Genomic DNA, 11,958 nt, shown 5'->3' with positions numbered 1-11,958 from the left:
CTAATTTCGTATCTATGCTGCCACTGTCCCTTTTATTCCATGGGCTTCAATTCTGATGGCAAGCCTATTTTGTGTTATCAAAACACCTTTTGTAAGTCCATGTACACCACATCAACCGCATTGCCCTCCTCAACCCTCTCCGTTACCTCATCAAAAAATTAAATCAAGATAGTTAAACATGATTTTCCTTCAACAAATCTGTGCTAGCTTTTCTCAATTGATCCACACTTGTCCAAGGGACTGTTAATTTTGTCCCAGATTATCATTTCTAAACACTTCCCCACCACAGAGGTTAAACTGACTGGCCTATAGCTGCTGTGTTTATGCTTGCACCCTTTTTTTGAACAAGGGTGTAACTTTTGTAATTTTCCAGTACTCTGGCACCATCCGTGTCCAATGAGGATTGAAGATTATGGCTAATACCTCTGCAATTTCCACCTTTACTTCCTTCAGCATCCTAGGATGCATTCCATCTGGTCCTGGTGACTTATCTACTTTAAGTACAGCCAACCTTTCTAGTACCCCCTCTTGATCAATTTTTATGCCATCTAATATCTGAACTACTTCCTGTGACAGTGTGAATTTTGCACTAAAGATTTAATTATCCAATAATTCAAATGAAGTAACTTTGAATTAAGGAGTAGTGTACTTCATTAAATACCTTTAAGTTCAAATGAAGATTTAGAGACACGGATGACTTTCCGACTTCTCGGAGAAGAGATAGTAAGGTACGAAATACATTTGAGGATTGATTTTACTGACAATATATAAAGTTAGTGTGCATGAAAGGGAGAGTGACGGGGTCTAGATAGATGGGGAGTTTATGCTTTGTTGTAGGGAAAGAGATGATCTAAATATTTATGACCAGATAAATTAAATGGTACAATGGATTATATGGTAACTTTAACACAGGGATCCCATCCAGTCAGTTATGATTCTTCTCAACTCCCATTAGAGGAATAATCATCCGGCTGCACAATATCCTTCACTGTAAAATTAGAAGATCTGGAAAGCAGATTTGGAATTGTAACCAAGTTCTTGAGGTTGCAGCATCTTTTAACAGCATCTTCTTATATCCCTAGAGGAACTCGAGTGGATTTATACAGGAGGTATTCACAGTATTTTTTTATTGCTACCAGTTTCTATCCAGCTTATCTTCCATGAGCCTCTATCCTCTTTGTAAACCTCACTTTATCAAATTCTTTGAAAATTTAAGTACATTTATTTTGAAAGCTTAATGTTAGACATTAAAGTTATAATTATGGTTTCTGAAAGTCAAAATAATGGAAAATAAAAGCAGAATATAAACAAATGACAGACACATTAAAATTAAACAAATTAAAGGATATTCTTTGCCCTTTATTTTCTAAATTAAACAACCATACACGTAGAACACATTAGCATTTACTGGTTTGTTATTATACATTTTTTCTATTGTTATTCTTTCTTCTTTGACCATCGTCACTCATTCCTCTTGTATTTTCTTCCAATGTTATCTGCTCCTTACCTTAATATGAATGGGATTGAGTGTGCAGATCTGGAACTGAACTGATTACAATTTACCATTAATCTAAAGAAATAAAGTTATAGTTGAAATTACTTTAATATGAAGTCAAATATCCATTGCCCCTCCCCCTTCCGCCAGGGGCAGCAGACAAGCTTAGCAGCGTTATTAATTTTTTTTAATGAAGGCTGGATCTCAACTGATACATTGTTTTATGCTAACAATAATAATGGCAGTTTGGGTGGATTTCAAATCTTGAAGGATGATATTTAGTTAGTAGATAAGAAAATGTTAACATAGCAGAATTCAACAGCTTGCTTGCAAGACAAATGGTAGAGTAGAAAATTATTATTTTATTGCACAATTAAAAGAATTGGGCATTGATATAAATAGTGGCAAATCTGGCTATAAAGGGTAGATTTAATGAGCACATGGCTCAGTAGTTAACTAAACAAACAAACTGAAGCAACTTCCTTTTTTTCAATTTCTTAAGTTCTGTGATATCAAGTCACACGCATTACTACAAGAAAGTTCTGGGTTTTCCATGACTTGATATTAAACAGCACTGTGATGTTATGGAACTGGGGTGGTGATTTGGCAAACAGTGAGGAAGAATGCAGGACTACAGTCAGACAGACAAGTGGCTGGTACAACTTCATATGCAGCAATACATTTTGGGAGAAAAAAACACTTAATAGGAAGACACTAAACGGTGTGGATGAACAACTGAGACCCAAGGGTTGGAATACACAATTCTCTGGAAGGGAGTGTCCAGGTAAATAAAGTCATGAAAAAGTCCAATCGAATTTTCGGTTTTCTAATTAGGGATGTATAGCATAGTACAGAGTAAATTCCAATCCACGATCTTATTACATTGCTTCTCTGAACGTAGATTGTGTTAATCATGTATCAATTGCATCTTAATAGTACCTGGACAATTAGTTTATACTATGCTCGTCAGCTTTGCACAAGCATGGGAGGAGGGTCGGCAGAGTTGGCAGAACTCACCGACCTCAATGTCGAAATCTCGACCTCTGAAAAGAATGACTCCGACACTTTCAGCTCCGGCAGAAGTTTCTTTAATTTACTTGCTAGCAAGGGGCAGGTCACATTCAGTCAATGGCTAAGTGAACACCTCCGAAATGGTACAGTTTCACAAGATATTTATACAGTAAAACCCAAGTTATGGCCTCTCCCTGTGTATTGGCTCTGTCTCGCAGTCAGTGAATACAGATAAAGAGTTAATTACTACATCCTTGTCCTGGCATGGTTTCCAGATATTTCCTTTTGTCAGGGTTATTAGTTGGCCAGCCGACAATTACTCCATGAGAGTGTGGTAATGAGCTATTACCTGTCTTGCATTGTGTCAGGATTGTTCAGTTTCCTAGTCAGTTATCTGTTTGCATCAAATGGATGAGGTCTCTACAAGAGATAATGGCTGGTGGTTTGAGTACTTCGAAAAGGGTGGGGTGGCATGGAACTTGTGTCGTATAGACAATAGGAGAGCACCATGGGGGGGTACTTGTCTCAGCATGACTTGTCTCCTAGCTGTCTGATGGCCATCAGCCATCTCAAACCAGGTTTAGCTGTTTATGCAAGCTGACTGTTTTTATGCAGAAAGTTCTGGAAGGACCAGGACTCCATTTTGTTATATATATATATTGCAAAGGGCACATAAATACCGTATGGTATCAGCTTAGATAAAAATACATTTCCACATCAAGGAGTGGGTTGCAGCCCTCGTTGGGGTCCATAATTGCTCGGCCACCTGTGGTGGTGCAGATCCGGTTGTGGCGCCATGCAAGTAATGTATAACCCTTGAGTAACTTAATGGTATTTGCGTATAATATATTAATGTAGTAATGGAATTAATGCTGGGATCATGAAATATTATAATGCCATGCAGTTTCTGAACTTTCTGTTCACGTTAATTAAATGTAATGTCTGTAGGTGATATCTAATGCAGTAATGTTGCTCCTTCTACATATGCCTGCGTAGCGTAAGCGTTCTCATGTCACCCTGGCCCTCCCCATTTCTTCTATTAACCTCTCATATTATGTTTTCTAGTTGCCCAAGAGCATTGGAGAAATTTGGAGGCCCCTGGAGTGTCTTCCCTTTTAGTTCAAATGGTGCTCACCACCGGAGACGACACCACAGGAGGAGGAGGAGGATGGGATGGATGACCCTCAACCACGCTGCTCAACCCAAAATGTGGAGGGGGACTCAGGGACTTAAGGGTCCTATCTATCTGCGGCCACCTCTTCCTCACACCGAGTGGTCCAGCACCCATGCCGAATCCACGGTAGGCATGCTCCGAGACAGGCGGCTGTCAATGTGGATGTGGTTTCACTGTCGAGGGAGTGTTGACATTGGTCGAGTTACTCCAAACGATAGGTGGGTTGACCGGCAACATTGCCATGCTTTCAGCGCGTCATTCGGAGGACATGGCGCAGCTGATTGTGGTAATGCGTCGAACCGCCGATTCCATGCGGCAGACAATAGACTCTGTATACAGCACTGCACCCCAAGGTGCCGTACCACCTATGCCGGCAGATGAGAGTCAGGAGGAAGCAGTTGCTTCTGACTCGGGAGACGGGTCTTCGGATACGCTGGGATCCCAAGAAGTGACTCTGCCACTGTCACCCACCCCCCACAGCAGCAGCGCTCGAGGTGCCCTACTGCAAGACGGCTTGGAGTTAATGTAGATAGGACAAGGGGAAGCGTTGGGGGAAAGGGTGTGTTAAGGTCTGGGGCGGGGGGGGGGGGGGGTAAAGGCAGAGGTAGAAATTTTGCCTGGTTTGGGGGGGGGGGGGGGGTCGGAGGGGGGTGTTAGTTACTTAAATTGTTCTTAAAAATTTGTTGACTGTTTGGGGCGGGGTGGGTGTTTCTATTCTGTAATGTTTGTGTCTGTTATTTCCAGTTTTAAATTTTGATATGCAAGTCTAAAATTCTTGTTAAAGTTTTTTTCAATTGTTTATTTATATAGAAGTTTTATTACACTTACAATTGTTCTGCAGTGTCTTTCATAAACAGGAGGTTAACCACCAATACAAGGGTTGCAAACAATGGCCAGGCAAGGATGAAATGTAACGTAACGTAACTGTCACCAACATAAATGAACGCTTTGCTTGAAGTTATGAGCTGCTGACACAACAGTCTTGCACTTGCGTAACTACCACAGGGCTTCTCTTGTGGTGTAGAGGGGAGGGGATGGGGGGTGGGGACATGGGTTCATCGCCAGGCTGATTGTCCTCGTCCTCCTCCCCTCTCTCCTGAGGTGAACCGGCAGTCCCATCTGGCAATTCCTGTCCCCTCTGATAGCTAAGTTATGCAACATGCAGCACACCATAATGAACTCAGCAACCTGCTCAGGGTGGTATTGTAGGCTGCCTCCAGTGTGGTCCAGGCTTCTGAAGTGGTGCTTCAGCACTCCCAATTGTATTTTCGACGATATTGTGTGACTTGTAGCGACGCTCGACATCTGTCTGGGGCTTACAGAGGGGTGGGGGGTCAAGGAAGCGAGGCCATATCCTTTGTCATCTAGCATCCAGCATTGATCTTGTGGCTGACTTTAAAAAGGTCGGAGACAGTGCTCTCCCGCTAGATGTGTGCGCGTCATGAATGCTCCCTGGAAAATTGATATTTACTAACATGATTATTTGCTTGTGGTCAACAACGAGCTGCACTTTCAGGGAGTGGAATCCCTTTTGGCTACAGTAAACTGCTGACTCCTCTAAAGGTGCTCACATGACGATGTGCATACAGTCTATTGCACCCTGGACCTTGGGGAAGTTTGTTATTCTCGAGAACCCCAATGCACTCTCTGTGTCTCCCTGGTCATAGGAAAGTTTATAAAGTCCATCCTGTATGCGTAAAGGGCTTCAGTCACCTGGCGAATGCAGCTATGTGTGGCGTGCCAAGAGATGCAGCAAATGTCACCAGCTGAGGCCTGAAAGGAGCCCAATGCATAGAAGGAAAGTGTCGCAGTAACCTCAACGGGCAATGTAGTCCTGATGGTGCTGGTAAGCTGCAGGCCTCCTTTAATGAGCTAGCATATCTCACTGATGACCTCTTTTCAGAAGCACAGCCTTCTAACGGACGTTCTATTAGACAGGTGCAGGTATGAACGTTGCTCCCTGTAAATGCGTTGGATGCAACGTCTCCTCCTCAGCAGTCTGTCACTTCTTTGGGCACATAACGCTCTTCAATGAACATTCTCCCATCTCTATTCTGCAGCATGCGAGTAGTCAGCAACACTGGCTGATAAATTACAGGCCCCATTACTATAAATGCCGTAATCTGTCTTCAAAATTCTTGAAATGTCCCGTAACAACCACAAATTTACTCAAAATTGACCATAATGTGCTCAGATGATTGTCAAGATTTTAAAACACGCTTAAAATCACTCACGAATTACTTCAATGCTTCCAACAACTTTAAACAGCCTTTTCTTCAACTTCTTCCGATTTACAACATGGCGTCCATACCGTCGGGTTAAGATCAGGTGAGTGCAACTTTTTCTGAGCGTTTTTTTGGACGGTATATTGGCGAAATGCCGAAAGTAGCGCGCGGCGATAACTTGGGCAGTAGTTTCCATTATAAACAGTCTTCTGGGCAGTGCACAAGTGATGACGTCAGATTTTTTAAAAAACTTGGGCGGGCGGTTTCGCTCATCACTGGGAGTAATTGAATGCCGAATGTACTGCTGGCGATAAATGGGCGGTATTTTCCATTTAGACACAAATGGCCGGTAAAGAGCTTCTTGGCGGTAATATGGGTGGATGGATGCCGAAAGTCTCACCCATTGTTCCAGATCAATGACTGGCTTTATTTTTTTTTTATATGAAGATTAACAGTAACAAAATTAGGTCTTGTGTATGTGATGGACATGTAGTAGATGCAAGACTTATTATAAAAAGTTAACTTATATACAATAAGCATATTCAAAAAATGATTATTCTGAAGGTTGTTACATAATTCAAATATAACTATGAAAAATACACAGGTTACCAAAAAAAAAAGAGATAACCTAAAGGTAAGATTGCAGTATTCAAGCGTGCACAATGACAACAATGAACTAATTTGGGAACTGCAGCAGTTTTAATACATTGCAAACAGACACAGTGTTGAACATCATATTCAGAAGTCCCATTATACTTCAATATTAAAACTACAAGATAAAAACATGGTTGGCACCAGCATAATACATTAGTTTAAAAGGACCTAATAATGCAAAGAAATTATACAATTTGGGCAAGGACAAATGTTTTGGGGTAATTATGCCAGTTGCCCTCCGAATGTAGACTCAGAAATTTGTGCTTCTGTTGTATAGATAAGTTTTAGTAATCGCATTCTGTTCAACAGTTTTGAAAAAATGCCACGTGGGTTGTGTTTGCTTTCATGTTTATAAAAATATGGATATAGAATTAGTAACATTAATGTGCATTAAGATTACATCAGATTTGTGAATAGTATCTCAAATCACAAATAACTTATTTACAGAAAAGTACTACAAACTTTTCAATACTGGCAGATTACAAAGCAATGTTGAGATTCATCTGTCAGTGAAGTAACCATTACCTTACCTATTTGCTTATGAATACGGAGGGCTCCTGTGACTTCTGGCAGCAGCAGAAGTAGTCAGCCTTGCTCCAGCAGCACAATTAATATTGGGGACATTCACAAGAGCTTAACTCCAATATTTACGTGCTGCTAAGGCACTGCTGACATCAGAAAGTTGGGTTTGCTTTCAATGCTTAGCATTACTAAGCACCAGATGACAATTTATTATGAAGATGAGAAGACATTGTAATGAAATTTACAGATTATGTTCCTGTGTTCATGTGGCAGCACAATATGGCCTGCATCTCCGTACAACTCACAAACCATTATGTGCTGCTAGATCACCACAGGATCTCCATATAAGAAAAAATCAAACGTAACTATTAAAAAGAAACTTTGTTGCAAGTATAATTTAAACAAGTATCAATTGAAATAAATGGTGCAATATGACCAATTAAAAAAACCAATTAGCTGCCTCAACACAATGAATGGATGAATCAGATCATATAAATACATTTCTATAGTTAAACTACTTCATTATAATTTTATGGGAATGGAGACCTAGCTAAGAATTACAATGCAGATGGACAGGAAGAACATAGTAAGCATCACAAACTGATTTTAATTTTCTATACAATGGTCAATGCATTTGCTAGTGAAGTAATCTTCTGATTGCAAAACTTATTAGGAGTACTTCCATCAACTTGCAAAATTCCCCTTGCAACAACGTGTTAGTTCCTTGAAATACCATTCAGCCTACCAAAAAGGAATACAATACCCCAAAAAGATGAATTGCAACTTCTAGGAGTATGCAAAACCAGCTTTGTATTGTATCAACTTAAACTACATGATGAATAAAACAAAATGTTGGAAATACAAAGGTTAGCACCTGAAATAGAAAGACAGGTTAACTGTCCCAGTGGAGCAAAAATCACACTCTTTCAGATACTCAGTAACTCACTCTGTATTTCCAGGATTTTGTTTTTATTTTAGACTTCTTTTCATCTTGCATGAACAAAATAGTGTTGAGAAAAAATAATTGATTTACCAAATTAACCCATTTTCCATTGTAGAAAGAGTTTTAAAGTCAAACCTGTGGAAGAAATGATGGTACAATATTGTTCTGTCATCTGAAGAGACCACAGCCTCAAATTCAATCCAGACTGACGAGTAGAAGTCTCTCCTTCGCTGGCTCGAAGAGTGATATTTGACATGAGCTTAGACAGTCTCAACCCAGGTTATAATGGACACCAGAAACCAAAGCACAGAAATGCCCACTAATTAGTACTAAATTGGTAATCCCACCCAAATAGACCAAAAAAGAATGCTGGTTTGAGAAATGGCAAATTCACTAGAGTGCAATATGGGATGGTTCTCGAGACTTGGGTTAATCGCTGTTATTGTTTAACATCTGTAGTGGGGAAAATGCTTGAAGCTATCATTAAGAAAGAAATTGCAGGACATCTAGATAGGAATAGTGTAATCAAGCAGAGGCAACATGGATTCATGAAGGGGAAATCATGTTTAACTAATTTACTGGAATTCTTTGAGGATATAACGAGCATGGCAGATAGAGGTGTACCGATGGATGTGGTGTATTTAGATTTCCAAAAGGCATTCGGTAAGGTGCCACACAAAAAGTTACTGCAGAAGATAAAGGTACGCGGAGTCAGAGGAAATGTATTAGCATGGATAGAGAATTGGCTAGCTAACAGAAAGCAGAAAGTCGGGATAAATGGGTCCTTTTCGGGTTGGAAATCGGTGGCGAGTGGTGTGCCACAGGGATCGGTGCTGGGACCGCAACTGTTTACAATATACATAGATGACCTGGAAGAGGGGACAGAGTGTAGTGTAACAAAATTTGCAGATGACAAAGATTAGTGGGAAAGCGGGTTGTGTAGAGGACACAGAGAGGCTGCAAAGAGATTTAGATAGGTTAAACAAATGGGCTAAGGTTTGGCAAATGGAATACAATGTCAGAAAATGTGAGGTCATCCACCTTGGGGAAAAAAACAGTAAAAGGCAATATTATTTGAATGGGGAGAAATTACAACATGCTGCGGTGCAGAGGGACCTGGGGGTCCTTGTGCATTAATCCCAAAAAGTTAGTTTGCAGGTAATCAGGAAGGCGAATGGAATGTTGGCCTTCATTGCGAGAGGGATGGAGTACAAAAGCAGGGAGGTCCTGCTGCAACTTTATAGGGTATTGGTGAGGCCGCACCTGGAGTATTGCGTGCAGTTTTGGTCACCTTACTTAAGGAAAGATATACTAGCTTTGGAGGGGGTAGATACGATTCACTAGGCTGATTCCGGAGATGAGGGGTTTACCTTATGATGATAGATTGAGTAGACTGGGTCTTTACTCGTTGGAGTTCAGAAGGATGAGGGGTGATCTTATAGAAACATTTAAAATAATGAAAGGTATAGACAAGATAGAGGCAGAGAGGTTGTTTCCACTGGTCGGGGAGACTAGAACTAGGGGGCACAGCCTCAAAATACGGGGGAGCCAATTTAAAACCGAGTTGAGAAGGAATTTCTTCTCCCAGAGGGTTGTGAATCTGTGGAATTCTCTGCCCAAGGAAGCAGTTGAGGCTAGCTCATTGAATATATTCAAATCACAGATAGATAGATTTTTAACCAATAAGGGAATTAAGGGATACGGGGAGCGGGCGGGTAAGTGGAGCTGAGTCCATGGCCATATCAGCCATGATCTTGTTGAATGGCGGAGCAGGCTCGAGGGGCTAGATGGCCTACTCCTGTTCCTAATTCTTATGTTCTTATTGGCGAACTGAGTGCATATATCCAATCCAAGAGTGCTTGAAGACAACGATGGGTGCTAAACAGTGGATGCTTCAGGTTTGACATCCCTCAATTTGCCACCCAAAAAGATTAAAGTGGTCAAACAATATTGAACTGAAATGGCTGGTCTAGCCATACATTAAAAACTTATGCTGTAGCATATTCTAGACCTTGAATTTTACTGAGGGATGCATTCGTACAGGCAGGGGTGCGGTGGGAGGGAAACACCCACGGGGATCTCAGTGGGAGGCTTGGGTTTTAGAGCACCGGGGATCCAAAGGAATGGTCCTCGGCATAACCTCAGTATTAGGGAAGGGCTTTGGCAGCTAATACCAGCGTGCAGAGGGAGAGGCAAATTTGGGGCTGGGGAGGCCCAAGAACTCCATGCACGGCCTAGGGGGAGCACTCTGTTCCATTGATGGTCCTGTTGATGCTGCAACTGCTTTTTAAAGATTTTCTGGTATAGATGCATTTATCTTTTCTTTGTCTGCTTTTTGGTCCCCTGGTTCAGCTCACAGCAATGGTCATGTTGGTCACATCAATGGCTGTGGCGGCTTCCAACTGTGGTGTGCCCACTCTGAACCCATGTGCATACACCCAAATTAGGCTTTCCCTGCACACCAAGGTCAGGAAAATCAGCCAATTTAGAGTTTAGAATGAAGCTGATATTTTATAGGCACTATTTGCAGTGCTACAAGTAACTATTGGATTTGGAGAACATTAACAGAAGTAATTAGAATTTGAACAGGCAGTTAAATTAGTGCCTTTTTTGACTGAAGTGCTAATTAAAGTGTAACCATGATTATTTGCAAGGAGGAGAGCAATATTCAAATTTATTCGCTCTGTTGTCATGATTATTAGCTTATCTGTTTTATCATAGGTAAAGCTACACCCTTGTGACTCTAGCCACCATTGACCTGAACAGCAGGCAAAATAACTACAGGCTCTCCAGTCTAGAAATGAGCACTAGCGATAAAATATAGCAGCTTCAGCAACACCCAGACCACTCTAGCAATAATCATCTCACTAGCACTTACGACTTTAAAATCAATACACAGTCTTCTGGTTTAAAAGTGCACGCAATCAGCACACTTTAATTGGCAAGGTATGTATTGATATTAAAGTTGAAATTATGTTTGGATTTCTGTTGTAGTTGTATGGCAGTTCCAATGACTGGCAAGTCGGGCGGATGTATGAGGAGTTCAGCTTACAGATGCAGCTGTAGTTGGCAGAAGGACTACTAGGGAAGATTCCTTCTGTGGTGGAATGATGTAGCTGGGTGGAGGGAAAGGTGGAGCAGGAATTCTTCAGTATTGAGAATACTGGAGAACTAAATTATCCAATGGGTGGGGACAGAAGGAAGGAAAGAGTAAAGCCAAACCCCCCCCCTCCAATATGGCAAATAGTCAAGGTTCTACCTTAAATTTAATCAGCAGGTATACAGTTAGTATGTTGAGTAGATTTTGCCCCAATTCCAGCCTCTGGCTTCGGTTGCCATAAATCCAACAGACAGCTTTGATACCTTAACTGTGTCCTTCTTGGTTATGTACAAGAAAAGTGTAAACAGAATTTGAAGCAAGATTCCAAATGCCATTTGGAATGATAGTTATATTTAAGTAGGGGATAAGACTTTGCAGCATTATCGCAAATCCAGGTCTATTTTGCTTACTTAATTTTATAAGAATCGAATTCTCAACGTCTCCTTTTTTATGATATAGAGATCCTGTGCTAACACTAATGACATGGAAGAGAAAAAAAAAAATTATAGTTAAATACTATGTGAAATAATAGCAGCACCAAGAAGATAAAAATCTTGCTCACTTGCCAGTATTTCTGCAACAAGACTAGCAATTAAGATGTAGTGAAAAATACCCTTTTCTCCAGAGGCTGTGGATTAAAAAAACAAGTATTATAGCACTTATCCAGACTGTGGAGTACAGTTTTCATCTCTTAACTTTCAAAAGACTTACAAGACTGCAATACATTTGATGCTAGATAAACACAAACTTGATCCAAGTATAGTATTTTAAACCAAAACTTGTTTGTTTCGGTTATATAGTATACACGTTTTCTAATCCAAAATAGTAATTTAA

The 11,958-nt window shown here is 40.7% G+C and overlaps 1 long non-coding RNA gene across 2 annotated transcripts in view; it reads right to left on the bottom strand.

Moving 5' to 3' along the window:
* Positions 1-4,345: 4,345 nt before the first annotated feature.
* Positions 4,346-11,958, bottom strand: part of LOC139276271 (uncharacterized) — a 73,596-nt gene continuing 65,983 nt past the window's right edge. For both annotated transcript variants that reach the window (XR_011595892.1, XR_011595891.1), the window contains exons 4-5: positions 11,687-11,752; positions 4,346-6,329 (exon numbers count right to left, since the gene is read on the bottom strand). This is a non-coding gene — a long non-coding RNA (uncharacterized lncRNA). The remainder of the gene's footprint in view (positions 6,330-11,686; positions 11,753-11,958) is intronic.

The sequence above is a fragment of the Pristiophorus japonicus genome, chromosome 11, assembly GCF_044704955.1.
Source record: "Pristiophorus japonicus isolate sPriJap1 chromosome 11, sPriJap1.hap1, whole genome shotgun sequence".
NCBI classification, from domain to species: Eukaryota; Metazoa; Chordata; class Chondrichthyes; family Pristiophoridae; genus Pristiophorus; species Pristiophorus japonicus.
Note: the sequence above shows the minus strand (reverse complement) of the source record. Positions and strands in the feature narration are given on the sequence as shown.